At 41.7% G+C, this 14419-nt stretch overlaps 1 long non-coding RNA gene across 1 annotated transcript; it reads left to right on the top strand.

The window, feature by feature from the left end:
* Positions 1 to 2125: 2125 nt before the first annotated feature.
* On the top strand, positions 2126 to 12335 carry LOC121661300. The gene is made up of 3 exons (XR_006014904.1): positions 2126 to 5830; positions 7249 to 7372; positions 8906 to 12335. It is a non-coding gene; the product is annotated as an uncharacterized LOC121661300 (long non-coding RNA).
* The last annotated feature ends 2084 nt before the right edge of the window (positions 12336 to 14419 follow it).

Below are 14419 nucleotides of genomic sequence, written 5' to 3'. Positions count from 1 at the left end.
TTTCAGCTTGGGGCACAACTGTGCAGAAAACAGGCATTTTTTGCTTAATTGCTCTTGTAATTGGCACCACATGGCTTCAGAGCACAGGTAGCACTGGAGCCTGGGTTATATTGCACTGACAGAGACCAGTAGGGACTGTCCCTGTGCTAGACCATGTTTAACTGGCACTGGGGTGGGTTTCTTGGACATAGACATTCCTGGTCTTGCATCTCCCACTGAGTGGTATGAGGAGTGCTCCTGGGCATGCCAGCTGGGCAGGCATTTGTAGACATTGAGAGGAAACTGTAGCTTGCTTGTCTGCTGTTTTAGGCAGAAGGGAAACACAGTTGGGTGAGGAAGTCTCATTAATGAGGCCACTTTATTAGCAGCTTTTGGTGGGGTGGGGTGTGGAAATGTTAGATTTAGAAGATAATCAGCCTGCATTTTTATCTCTACTTCAAATAGTAGAATGGAAAATTATCTTATCTCCATAAACTGCTGTTTTTCACTTATTAAATTATTTTACCACCCAAAGCAGACGCCACACAAAGAGTTGTGGTTGGGAGGCATATAGTTATTTATCTTGGTCAAAGTGTCTCAGTTAAAAAGCTGTCAGTAGGAGATAATAATAATAAATACATATGACATTTGGCTAGAAGAATACAAGATTATACTAAATAGAAACACATTTCTAAAAGAATAATTGTAATTAATTAGAAATCTCCGGTTATGCTTAGAGTTGTAAGAAAGTGAAATCAAATTTAATTATGCAAGGTCCCAGTTGTGCCAAAGGTGTTATAAAGAATATCTTTATGGAGACATTCAGTATAACAAACTGGCTTCTGTTATTATTAGCTGCTCAGTTGCACATTTTCTTTATATTAGTTTAAAGTTTAATGATGGTGTTTGTAGACTAATTACCAAGAATCTGCACAGCACTCATTTGGATAGTCACCCAAAAGGCTTACATTTTTGCAATGTTAAGTTATTGATGACTCCAAAGTCTCTTTGACTAAATTCTTTGTATTCTGTATCTGTAGAAACAGGTACATAAAAGTGGATATGTTCACAGCTCCTTTGGATGCATAAACAGTAAGTTTAAACAGTTGTTCCCTCCTTCCTGCATGGTAGCAGAGGATTGCTGGCCAGCATCAGGATTTACTAGGATGAGTGCAGCACTGCTCTGGGACATTGTCAGTGAAGGATTGGTTATCTTGGGTGATAGCAATGGTCCAGAGGCTGGGAGCTGGGAAAGGGAAATGTGGGCAACAAAGACACACAGTAGCCATACATGTTTTCTGACAACTAGTTGTCTAGGCATGCTGAGGAGGAAAGCTAATTCTTCATAGTAACTCCAGATAAAAATCTTAATACACAGCGAGAATATTGAGGAAAAGGATTTTGGCTGGGCAAACCTAACAGTGAGCCAAGGGCTTTTTCAGTAGCACTCACTGTGTCTTCACCTGGGGAGTCATTATCTCCCATGGTGAAAACAGATCTTAGGTACCAATGGTCATGGGGGAGCAGTGATCATGAGAAAAATGCTGTGATATTAGAAGGATGTGGGAAGATTTGATGTAAAGAAACCCTGCTAATTTTGGAATTGACACAGAAGTCAGGAATGGTTTCTGGATTAGGCTGTGCAGTCCAAACCATTTTCCCATTCTTTTCTGGCAGCTTGGTTTCCCACTGCAGCCTCTCTGGAGATGACATGGTGACATGGATTAATGAAGCTTTCAAGTTCATGCAAGTCTTCCCAATTATTTTTTCAGGCCCTGCAAGGTTAAGTCTTTTCTTCTCTGTTATAAGACCATTTCTTTCCAAGAGCACAATTTGCTTCTCAGCCCCAAAGGTGACTTTCCTGCCAATAAAGATCCCTCCAGGTCACCACCAGGCAGTTTTGTCTTTAAACCACCTGGCCTGACACACTGGGACTCTCTTCTTCCCCACCTACCCTGAAGATAATCACAAGGCAACCATCTCTATTCCTACAGCTCCTCTCCCCTGCTTTGCAGGATCACAATGAAGTATTAGTCTTGGGAGCTGACTGTGGGACTGACCCTTGATTATGGCAGGAGGAGGCTGGTAGGAACAACAGGAACACCGTGTTCCGTGGCCACTCATCTGACACATGGCACTTAGCTCTTCTGCAGCATTGCAGGTGTAGAGCCAGGGCTGAAAGCCTCAGCTTGAGTAGCTCTGATCTCCAGGAGGGGCATACAGCTCAAACATACCTTAAAAGAGAAAGGAGCTGTGTCGTGTGTCTCAGCCTTGACTGTCATGTTCCTGGGCTTTGCACTCAAGTAGGGGGAGGCAGCCAGAGAAAGGCAGCAAAGCACAGCACAAGTATTTGTTCCAGTGGATCTGCAGGCACTGTTGGCAAAGGAGTCATTCCTGCTACTGACAGTAACCTGGGATAGGATTCACTTCTCTCCACCTCAGACACCTGTGATGTATATACATTTGCAGCTGAACTGGGAGCTCCAGGCTTCCCTTATTAGTTAATGGAAGTGATTCTCTATTTTTAGGCATGACTCACCTGTCCTATTTTAGCTCTCTATTTTAGTGCATGATGAATTGTATGATGTCCATTAACAATTCAGGAGAGAGTCTAATCCAAGTAGCTCAGATGTGGACCTCTCAATTGATTTATTTGGATAAATTCTACCCCATCTGCCTAGGTCCTTAAAGCACTGGGTGTCTTCCAAGGCTAAAACTGAGGCAAACAGTGAGAGAGGGAGTGCAGACAGCACTTTTGCTTTCTTTGCCCAGATAGTAGCATATTTTCAGGTGTGACTTTGGCAGCTGAATACTTGAATTGGCTGTGGTCATTTTGTACTGTCAAAGGTATCATTGGTCCTTGTCTAGGAGCAGTATGGTCTCCATCTGTACAAGCTCCATCTAGCTGGAAAAAGAAAAGCAATTTTAGCTGCCTTACCTCTCAAGTATCTACTGTTTTATTGACAAATTCCTCTCCCTTGCCCTATCCCAGCCCTCCTTTTCCTTATGGTTCTCTGTCTGGACCCCTCTTGATGCAGCCAGACCTGGAAATGCTGTGTTAACTCCTCCGAGGCTGCTGACCTTCCTTACCTTTTGCTGACACTAAGCAAAGATGCTCCCTGGCATAGAGGCAAGAATGTCAGCTACACCTCAATATTCACTACTGTGGGACTTAGGATAACAGATCCCTGCACGTGACCCACGCACCTCTGCCTCCCACATCATAAGGAGAGCTTGCTGTGGGTTGGAAGAGGCAGCAGTAGGGAAGGCTGGGTCCTACTGAGCATTTCTAAGCTGATGAAAACAGCAGGAATTCCCCAGTGGTTGTCCATGTGCAGGACCAGGTGTAGGCAGCAGAGCATGTCCATAGGGATGAGAGACTGCTGTGTCTCCCACACCATTTTTCCACAGCTGACATGGGCTCAAGATGTTTTCTATGGGAACAGAACTCATGTGTAGCACATCTGTGAGCCTCTGGGTACTCAGGTAGCTGCACTCCTTGAGGACACCACAGGCCAGAAGCCATGAGTGACTGCTGGCTGCCCACACCCTGCTTGGCAACCTCCTGGGAAGATCAGTGGCCCACCACTGAGGGCTCTTACAGGTGGGGTGTCTGCTATGACAGTCTCAAGGTGAGCTGGCCCTAGGGGTGGGTTATATGGAGAGTGAGGAATGAGACATTTGTGATCAGTTCAGATGTCTAATAGAACTAGGATTGAATTTCTCATTTCCAAGCCTTGCTTGCAGCTTAATATTGATGCATCTCTTCCTGCCCTAGCTTTTTAATCTGAAGGGTTTCTTTTCAACTTGTTTCATCCCTATTCAAACCATATAGTTGTCAGTGGTGTACAAATCTGCTGGATATTTATTTTAATGTCAGTTCTGACCTGAGTGTGCATACCAGCTGTCTAATGATGTCATGAGCTCTGAGATCTGCCATCCCTAAACTCAGTCTGAATCCAGTACCTGTTCTAAACTGGAATATCTGTGTACTCACACACATAGGATGGGTTTCCTTATCCTCTCTTGCCAGCTAACACAGTGAATCCTGGCTGGACTGAGAACACAGAATCACGCTTTGTTCTGCTCATGGTTTGCATTTTGTTTCCAGGCTGTCATTCCAAGACAGATGATGAACTTGGCCTGTGATGAATTGCAGAGGCTTTGGATAAAGGGTGAAAATGTTGATCTTCATGGATAGGATTTCTTCGCTAAAGGAGAAGTGCAGATGTCCAAGGATATGTAGGATGCAGAGAATCCATCTTGTGACACTGATACTTTATAAGCACAAGTTCAGAGTACGTGTCCAGCTGTTACATCAGAACACAGCAATGATTAACAGCTTTCTGTTCGAGTGCAAGATGATCCTGTAGGATGGCATATAACATGGAGTGCTGATATGTGTCATGTCCCAGGACTGATTCTCAGTAATCCTTCTTGGCATAAGGAGAAAAGAGCAAACACAGCAGGTTCTAGCTGTATCAGTTACTGTACATCTGAAATGTGTCCTGATTCTAGAAGAATATATGTTAGATAGCATAAAATACATGAAATGCAAGTCATTTGGCACACTTAGGGAGCTCTGTCCTCCTTTCCCCTTCTGCTTCTCTTGTTGCTAATGAAACAGCTGCTTTTTGCTTTCAGGCTTTAACCTATTTTTAGAATCCTTTTATGCTATTGGCCCTTTGAAATGCATGAATTGCTGTGAAAGAAAGCCAGTGTCATTTGCTGTGAGGCAGGAGGAAGGCCTATAGGTGAAGTCATGTCTGGTGATGAAAGACTGTCTCACCTATTCATCTCCTCCCTTCCTTTATTTCTCTAAAGCAACCCAGTTCCCCACGGCACATGGTTCCATACCTTTTATGCTTTTATTTAAGATTACAATTATATCAGCCACAGCCCTTCATTAGCACAGCACCAGCAGATAACTCCCCCCTTTGGGGGAAATATTTTTTTTCACATCTAGGGCCCCGTTCCCGCTGCAGGAATGTGCTGGTGCAAAGTAGAAGAGGAAGTGGAGGAGCTTGGTTTCCAAGGAGAGAAGCTGGAGAGCAGTGCAGAAAGAAGGAAGCTGTGAATGAAAGAGGGCAAGTGGAAGGTAGAATCTATTGATTGGATGAGAAACCTTGTTTCTGTGAGCAGCTGTGTTCTCAGTGGGATGTCAGATTTTGACACTGTTCAGCAGGATTTCACTGGGAGGGCTGTGGGTTGGCAAGTAGAGTATATCATCATCTAAAGAGTCAGGTTATCTTAGTGACTGAGGATGCCAAAGATACAAGTCCAGAATCACTGAATTGGTACGTACTCTGATCTGCCCAATATGACCGTAGGTGTGACTTTAAATGTGAGATAAATCATTGCATTACTTCATTAGTTACTTACCGTCTACAATTAATTAATTCAGCACTAAACTAGCTTAAGCAGCAGTTCCTTACAGGATTTGCAGTTTGTAGGCTGGAGGCCCATTTGTGTCTCAGCTGACACAAATGAACATGCTGTGGTTAACTGAAGTGGGAAGAATCATACATAGTGTCTTGGTTGCAGTGTTGACAACTTACTCGTTTCTTTTAAAATCCAAGCCATGCTCAGCTCATTTTGGATGATTAAAAAAGGAGTTTTTATTTTTGTTTCCTAATTTCTGAGTTTTCTCCTGAAAAATGTTTTTGATCTGATCAAACAGATTTATCCTTCCAGACAGACCTTTATTCTCATTGCTGCAGCCATTTCTGCCTTGAGGCAGTGAAGAGGACTCCTGTTTCTCTGCATCCCTTCACGGTTTCACTGCAATTGAGTCATCTCCAATGTATCTGCTAAACCCTGGCTAAAGACAAGAAGGTCTGAACACAGCAAGGTTTGGCTTTCCTTTTTATGGTTGAAAAATGTGTTTTGAATTCTGTGCAACAGAGAAGATCTCTGTATGTAGTATTGCATGGACTGCAAATATCTGCCATGTTTCACTCTGCTTAGAATACAGCCACCTATGACACCTGTATAGTGTCTTGTGTTCTTAGAGCACAGTAGACAATGAAGTTTAGGAAGCACATTTTGTTAAACAGACCATGGTTAAGGAGGTAGATGGTTGGGAAAAATAATTCTCCCTAAGATTATAAGTATTAATTCCTATCTGTTTTTCTTGCCCTTACTCTCATTTTTTTTAGGAAAAAATCAGGCATTTGCTTTCACACCATATTGCAGTTGAAAATACAGTGTTAAAATAGTGTTGGATGACTGGAAGGGACGGCCTAATGAAAGTGATGGATGGGAGCAGCTGGAGAGATAGTGAACATGTCTGTGATTTTTGAAATTAATAACCATGGTATAAAATAAGTTATGTGGTTTTATAATAATGTGTTTGACACTGTCCCCAGCAGTAACTCTGCTTTATGTCTTTGTACAATGCTCAGCAGAGACTCTTGTTGTTATAAATGAATCGCTAATTTGGTGACCTCAGCTGATACCCTGAACAAAGGGCCAGTGACTGTTTGGTCTCAGATGACCCCAAGCTGAAATTTTGGGTACAGGGGTAACTCTGTGTGATAATTAGTGACTTCAGATGACCATGAGCCAAAATTTTGGAATAAAGGTGACCTCTAGTAACTCCATCTATTAATTGGTGATCTTAACTCACTCTCTGTGCTAATTAGCAACCACAGATGATGCCCGCATTGTAACTGCTGACTTCTTCTGCCTCTAGACACACATGCTGTGCATGTGATTTTGGGATCACCACATTAGCACCTAGAGGTCAGTTCCAGATGCCCATACACCAAATCTAACTCCACAGATCAGCTCAGGCCCATCCTGTCCTGTATTTCTTTCTCAGAAGTCCCCTGAGATGTCCCTATGAGCCCACAGTGTCCTTTGAAGTTACTTGGGGACCAAATGTGCTTCAGGACATCCACTGAGATCATCCTGATATCCAAAAAGACCTTTGGGTTCCACTGGGGCTCAAGAATTTGGCCCTACTATCATTTGTCATCCCCCACTTGGCTTCTTGGGGTCATTTCTTACAGAGGTTACAGAGGTACCAGTTATATCCCTTGGGCTGACCCAAGGTAAGTTCCTGCTGAAGTGTAACATTCTGGCTGCTTTCAGAGGCTCTCCAGATCCAGTGTCAGTTGGAAGGAGCGTGAGTGGGATAAACCCACTAGAAGATTTGCATTACATACTTGTCCTGAGTGCAGCTTTCAGGCAATACCCTCTGAGAGGAGCATGTGAAGCGTAAGAATGGTGACCCCCATGCATCTCCCCCTCTATTTCCCCCTACAGAAAGCACCATGTAGCAAAAACGCAACGTCGAAAATGGAAAACAGGGAGCAGCTGTTTTATTTCGGGAGAGAAGAGTAAGAGGCAGCTGCTTTTCCTTGGAAAACTGTTATGGAGTTGATATAAGGTGTCTTCCATCTCTTTACATCATATGGAGTTTTAGCAGAGTCTTGGCCCCAGCAGGACTCTGATGTCTTCCATCACCTCTCACCACAGTGCCCTCCTTCTCTGGGCCTCTTGGAACTCATTGCCTGAGATCCTTCAGCTCCCCATTGTTCACTTTATGGTTTTGGCTACTAAAACCAGTTAATGGCACCTTACTTAGCAGTTGCCTTTCAGGAGGAAGCTACAAAGAGAATATACTTCTCGATGTCCATGCACATTTCTGTAGGAGCAGCAACATCTGCTTGGAGACTTTCTGCCCTGTGCAAACACATGGGGCCCCAGTGGCAGACCCCTGTGAGTTCTGAAAAACTGGATTAATCTTTGCTTCAAGTATTTTGAGATAAATTGTCCCAGCTTTCATATGAAAAAAAACCCCAACCAAACAACTAAAAAAAAAAAACCAAAACCAAACCACACACAAAAAAACAAAAACCAAAACAGTGAGGGAATTGGATGGGGAAAAAAGACCCAAATTATTCCAAGAGAGGAGGGAGACTGGGCTATAGGGAGAAAATGAGACAATGCAAAGTCCAAATGTGCAGTTCCAAATGCCCAGCTCTAGCTGAAGCCAAAATAGTTCTCTTTACACCTTTTACCTCCTCTCTTTTTTGTAACCTACATCCTGCTGGGGTTACTCAGAACATGGAGACAACAAAATGCAGAAGCCCAAGCTGACCCAGCTTCTGTCCAGGTACCAATACACATATAAAGGTGCTTCCACTTGGCTTTAACGTGTTGAAAAACCCGAAGGAGACCATAAGCACCAGCAAACCCCCAGGAACTCCTAGGGGTTGTCCCACATGGCAAAGAGCTGGGGCAGCAACAGGGCAGGCTTGGGGCAAGGCACCATCCCATGCCAACCATGCATGTAAAAGAGGCACAACTATGCTAAAGACAACAAATAGTGGTGCTGCATTTCTTTGATGCCTCTTAGAGGATGAGTAAACCAATACTTGGTGCTTCCCTGCAACAAAATCCAGGGTAAAAGACCAGATCCTTCTTCCTTCAAATCAGTGTTAAAACAAGTACTGAACCTACTGCAACCAATACAGAACCATTTTATAAAACACCGTCAGCTCTTGGGACAGTCCCCACTCTGTGTTTAATGGGTTTGCTCATCCTTTCAGAAAAAATTTATTCTGGTGTGACTCTGTCAAAACCAGTGGTCAGAGCAGAGCATCAGATAGTGTCCATGAACTTTGAGTCTGCCAGAATGCCAGAAGGCAAAACACCAGGTCGTCAGGTAAACTCTGGGAAAGCTAGGTAATACCAGTGGTGTTGGTCTGATTGAAAATGTTATTTGGGCCTTTATTTAATAGTTTTCTTTCAGAGCAGACTGCTTTTCATTACCATTTTAAATAGACACTACCACCATAGTTAATAACTTTCATGGTATTTTTACCCTCCAGCAACTTTTTTATTTATTCTTAAATTATAAATGTTCTGCTTTTCTCTGGCATGCTTTTTTTTTTTTTTTTTTTTTTTTTTGCGCTAGAACTCGATAATAAATTACCCAGGAGAACCATGCACTTGTGAAAGAAAGAAGCAATGGAACTGAGACTGAACACCTACCTGGTCAGCAGGAGATCAGAAGTCATGTTCAGCTCCCAGCAACCTGCCTGTCAGCCTGGAATATTGCTGTAAAATCCATGCAGTTATGCTGCCTTCACAGTGACGCCTCCAGCCAGATGACATTTGTATGTGTGAGGAGTTTGTGCTGGGTGGAAATACCTGATATACTGCAGTCACCTGTTGGCTGAAGAACAAGCATCCACGAATGAATGTCATTTTGAATTGTCCCATTGACTCACCAACACCACACAATAAAACAGTCCCTTTCCTTCTGGGGCTTAGCAGTGCTGCTGTCTCCATGTCTGCACAGACATCTGCATAAGCTGCGAATTAAATGAGAAGACAAGAAATCACCTTAAACATCAAATGTTCCCTACTGGTTTGTGTTTATGCAACAGACAGAGCCAAAGAGAAGATGTGACCCATATACTCGGGTTATAGGACTAACATCTTATAGAAATTCAATGTTTTGGTAATCCTAGGTACTCCTTTGGGACTCTGGCCTAAGTCTGTGTTGATATCTCAACCTGCAGGAGGTGAGGCCTAAAACAAGTTTCTCAGATAAAATGCCATAACATTGCCAAGCCAAAGGAAATAGTGGTGGAAGATACACAGAAAAGCAAATTCAGTGAGTTACTTGTAGGGAAGTTGTAGCTACTCAGACATGTGAAAGGAAGAATATTCATTGAAGGAGCAGAGTGGAACTCTCTTCTATTTAAATGTATTGGTTGACTGAAGTGGGAATATTCAAAGCATATTTTTCTCCTATTAAGCAAGTACCAGCTGCTGGAACAGAAAGACATGCAGGAGAGTGGATCCAGCTGGTTTCCTCCCTTGCCATGCTCTCAGAGCACCTCAAAGACTGCTCTAGGCTCTAATGTCTGGTAAAAGATCCCAGAGAATGAGAATTGGTGATGACAACTCCAGCAAAACAAACACCCATCTCCTCTCCTGCCTGGATATAACTTCAGAGGAATTTTCTTAGGGATGTGAGACGCCTTTCAGATATAACAAGAATATTTTAATATATGGACAATTCAGTCAAACCATGGTATCTCCAACACAAAAATAGCTAGTTCTTCTTCTCTACCATGCCTGCATCAATAAAGCTACTATTGAACCATTGGTGTGTATTCAAAGAGCAGCAAAACTTACAGGGAGCCAGAAATTATTTAATAATAACAGAATGAATGTGACTAAGTAAAAGGCCTAAAAGAGAGCTCAGACAGCTAAAAATACAATCAAAGAGAGAAGATTAGAAACAACTGAATGAGTTCAAAAAACAGTGAAGCATTGGTTTTGGAGCAGAAAACCTTTCTGAAAAAAATACCAGTATGTTTACAAAAGCTGTTTTCTACACAAAATGCTGGAAGCATCAATGGAATATTCAAATTTATGGAATCACTAGAAATTCAGTGCAAGCCAGAAAAATTGTTTGGTGAAAGTCCTCTAAGAATTGCATGCCATTTCTAACTTCTGTTAGTGCTGGGTGCTGTGGGACCTCGAGTTCTGAGCAAGATGTAATTAGAAAGCAACACAAGCCTTAGAAGTTGTTCCTATTTCAGCTATTTCTATGGGCACTTTTAATTGGCAATATTCAAATATAAACTCCTCCAGATATGAGTAATGACACAGTCTTCAACTCTCTCCTAAATTATTCCGAGTTTCTCAGTGAAAGATTATTTTAGTATGAACCAGTTATCTCCATTTAGAATAATAAGACAGCAATTTTGGTAGATTCTGAGCTAAACCTTCTTGAGACTGGTGTGTAATGAAAGAGAGAAAAGTAGCTCAGTAAAATAATCAGCAACAGAAAGACTTTTAGAAAGCTTCAATATGTTCAGAAGACTCTGAGCACTGAAATATATGTATAAATACATATATTTATATCTTCATAAACACCTCAGAAGGGAATGAAGAACCACTTCTTGGGTTGATGGTCTGGCTGAAGCAATGCATTGGAGCCATGAGCAGAGAGCTGCTGTTTGTATCGCTCTCAGATTTAAAACAGCACATTGTCCTGACTAAACATAATTTGTCAAGGATGTCTGACTATCACCAGTTTCTACACTTAATCAAAATATACCATTCTTTCATTAGTCACTTGCATCAAAAGGATGAGAAAGCTTACAACAAAGTCCTTATTTTCCAGAGAACTCTCTGTTAGGTAGTTCTTACTATGACTACTCAGGATGCAGTGACTTTGAGCAATGACTTTCTCTTACTGTATATTTATGAAACAAATTCATTTCCTGATGTAAATTAATAGTGGTGGCTTGTAGGAAGAACAAAACCTACACATGTATGTTATTATGAAACATGCCAGCAAAGCATTTATTTTATTAAGCTACCAAACACCCTGCAAGACACTGAATGTACAATAAGATAAGAATGAGGGGGGAAAAAAAGCCTGTCCCCTAATCAGCTCAGAAGTTCAACAACACTGAAATGTTGCAGACTCATGCCATGTACCATTTCACAGAGAGCTGCTGCAGAGGAAACAGGGTGTGAGACAGGTAAGGCTGGGTCCCCACTGGAATTCAATTAACAGACTGCTTGATGTTTTCTAATTATCATAGAATCATAGAATAATTTGGAAGTTGGAAGGCGCCTTAAAAGATCATCTCTTTCCAACCCCATTGCCATGGGCAGGGACAACTTCCACTAGACCAGGTTACTCCAAGCCTCATCCAGCCTGGCCTTGAACACTTCCAGCAATGGAACATTCACAGCTTCTCTTGGCAATCTGTGCCAGTACCTCACCACTCTCATCCTAATTATCTGAAACAAATCTCAACAGCAGGCACTACTGAAGGACATAGAGCTATTTATGTTTTCCGTAGAAATCCAAACGTCTAACAGCTTGAAATAAAGGTGCCCTTTGTGGATTTATTGACAGCAGATGAGGTTCTTGCACTTTCAAAACAGGCTGTGAAATTCCTGACAGAGGAACGGGCACTGGCAGTGTTGCTGGAGTCATCAGGAAAAGCTGAGGGCCACACTTCTGCTGCATCGCCCATTTTTCACCACAACTGGGTCACAAGGACCAAAATGCAGTTCATTTACCTTGTTTTCCCTTTTGCCATGGGATAACGCATCTTCTGAATGCCATTTTTTCTAAAAAGGCTCTCAAACAAACTGAAAACAATCTCCTGTGGAAACTCCATGCTCTCTTAGTATAGTATTTATAATATAGTATTTGTGGAATAGGTGATACATCCTTCAAAAGGTAAAACACCCCAAGTATTATATGAAAAAACATACAGTGCTTGCATTATGTTTTGGCAATATTTTTAGGAAATCTCTGAAAAGCTAAAGAATAATAATAAAAAAAGTTATGTTTTGAACATCTATTTCATATAGACTTCCAACTGTGTGAGCCCCACAGTAGTTTAGAAAGCGTCTCTATGCATGGGCATGTGGGAGGTCACATCCTCCCATGACTGACGTGACTCTGTCTCCTTTTTCCCAAGAAGGCTTCAGAACCTGAGGAAACACAGGCTGGTTCTCTCTCAGGTTTCCCCTTCCCCAAAGATTTCACTTTGCTCTTCCTTGTTAACTGCCATAAATGGCTCCTACAGAAAGAATGAGAATTTGATTAGGATGCATCACACAGGCCAAGGAACATGAATCAGCATCATTTATCCTGCTGCAGCACAGCACCTCACAATGAAAACCACATGGGAAATCTGAAAAGTGACAGTCAGGGCTCCAGATTAAAATGATTCTTGAAATTTCAAGGAAATTAAGCCTGAACCTTAGGTTTAATTAATTAGTCAATTATTACACACAAATATTGCTTTCAGCTCCAGAACTAAGTATCTCCAAAATATCAGAAGCTGTTATTTTGGTTAAGGTATGCTTCTGATAGCAACTTATACATTTTAAATATTAAAGATTACAAAATAATATGAGAAATAAGAACTTATAAAATAGGTGTTCATTCTCAGTATTCTTCTCAGTGCAATGAGGTACAATATTCTGATATCAAGGTCAGTTCTTTGATTCAGTGGTGTCAAAGTGCCTCCAAAATGCTTCTAATTAGGCACATTTATCAATAAAATTCATCCATTTGTATTGAATCCTTTTTATAGTGGGTAGCTCTGGTTGCCAGCAAAATGAGGTCAAAGTGAACAGAGGGGCAATGATGTCTGTATTCCTGGCCTCCACTCATTTAAAAGCTCATCATATTTCTACTTCATTGTGTTTAAAATAGAAATGAATTTCACAAATTAGATTGAAATCCATGAGCAATTAAAAAAAAAATTGTTAGTCAAACGCTGTTATCACTGTTAGAAAACTGGACTATCATTGCTTCGGTAACACAGCAAAAAATGGTCCCATAATTGACACTGGATAGATAGCTGGAAAGCAAAATAATGAAGTTGCCCCGGGTGAATTTGAAGAAGTGAAGTCTTTTAACTAAAGACAAAATAATTGGAAAGTTTTAGCTAAGAAATAATGGGGAAATGAACAGAACACTACCATAAAAAAAGCTTGTGTAGGCTTAGATAAAAAATAGAGCAGTTGAGACTTGAAGACTGCATTGGCAGTGATTAGAAAAGAAAATAGAGAGAATGACAAAATGTTATGCATAGATGTTGCCTTCTTTAAAGTCAGAGTTTTCTGTGGAGTTGTTTGAAAAGAGAGGTAGGAGTTGGGGTGAAGAAATGTGACCACATCATTGCACAGGCAATCTTCCTTTAATGAAGAGCAAATCACCTGTGGATTAATGGTTTCTGCTGGGGCTGGGGTGCACAATGCACTCTGCACTGTCTTTCACCAATTCTTCTTCTTCATTAAGGATATGGAAATTTTGCAGCAAGTAAACCCTCCTGTGCTCCAGCTGGTCCTTAGTAATCAGAGGGGCTGGGTGTGCCTGCACTTAATTTCTGATTGTAGCCAATTCGGCACTGTCAGTCTGGTGGAGTTCAATAAGAACTGGCATGATTACAGACTTACAAATAGTGCATTTTACTAGTCCAGTACTATAGGTCTGGCTGAGTTCAACGAGAGCTTTCACAAATACAATGGTTTATTGAAGCAATGGGAAAGGAGATTCAGGATTACTGGTTAAAAATGCACTAACTTGCACAGTGTTACTCTGTATTGAGACAGAAGAGATATTAGTGATGCATATATGGAGACAGATAGATAGATAGATACACAGGTCTGCTTCAATATGGGTGGAGCTGGAAAGCCCACCTAAAGACATCCCATCAGGAGAGAAGGAGACACACAGTCCATCAGCAGACCCTGAGAAAGCAGAGGTGTTTCCCCCTCTTAATTCTCCTTTTTGTTTTCTTTATCTGTCAGAACTTGGATGGCACTGCAGGCACACACCATGGTGTGCCCAAGAGCTGTACACGTGCATCACCAGTGTTAAAAGGTCCCAGGCACTGGAATTGGCTCCAAGGCAGACCAAGGCAGTTGGCCA

The sequence above is a fragment of the Corvus kubaryi genome, unplaced genomic scaffold (assembly GCF_017639235.1).
Source record: "Corvus kubaryi isolate FWS band 111438036 unplaced genomic scaffold, C.kubaryi_AGA036_p1.0 125, whole genome shotgun sequence".
NCBI classification, from domain to species: Eukaryota; Metazoa; Chordata; class Aves; order Passeriformes; family Corvidae; genus Corvus; species Corvus kubaryi.
This window is presented reverse-complemented; position numbering and strand designations above follow the sequence as displayed.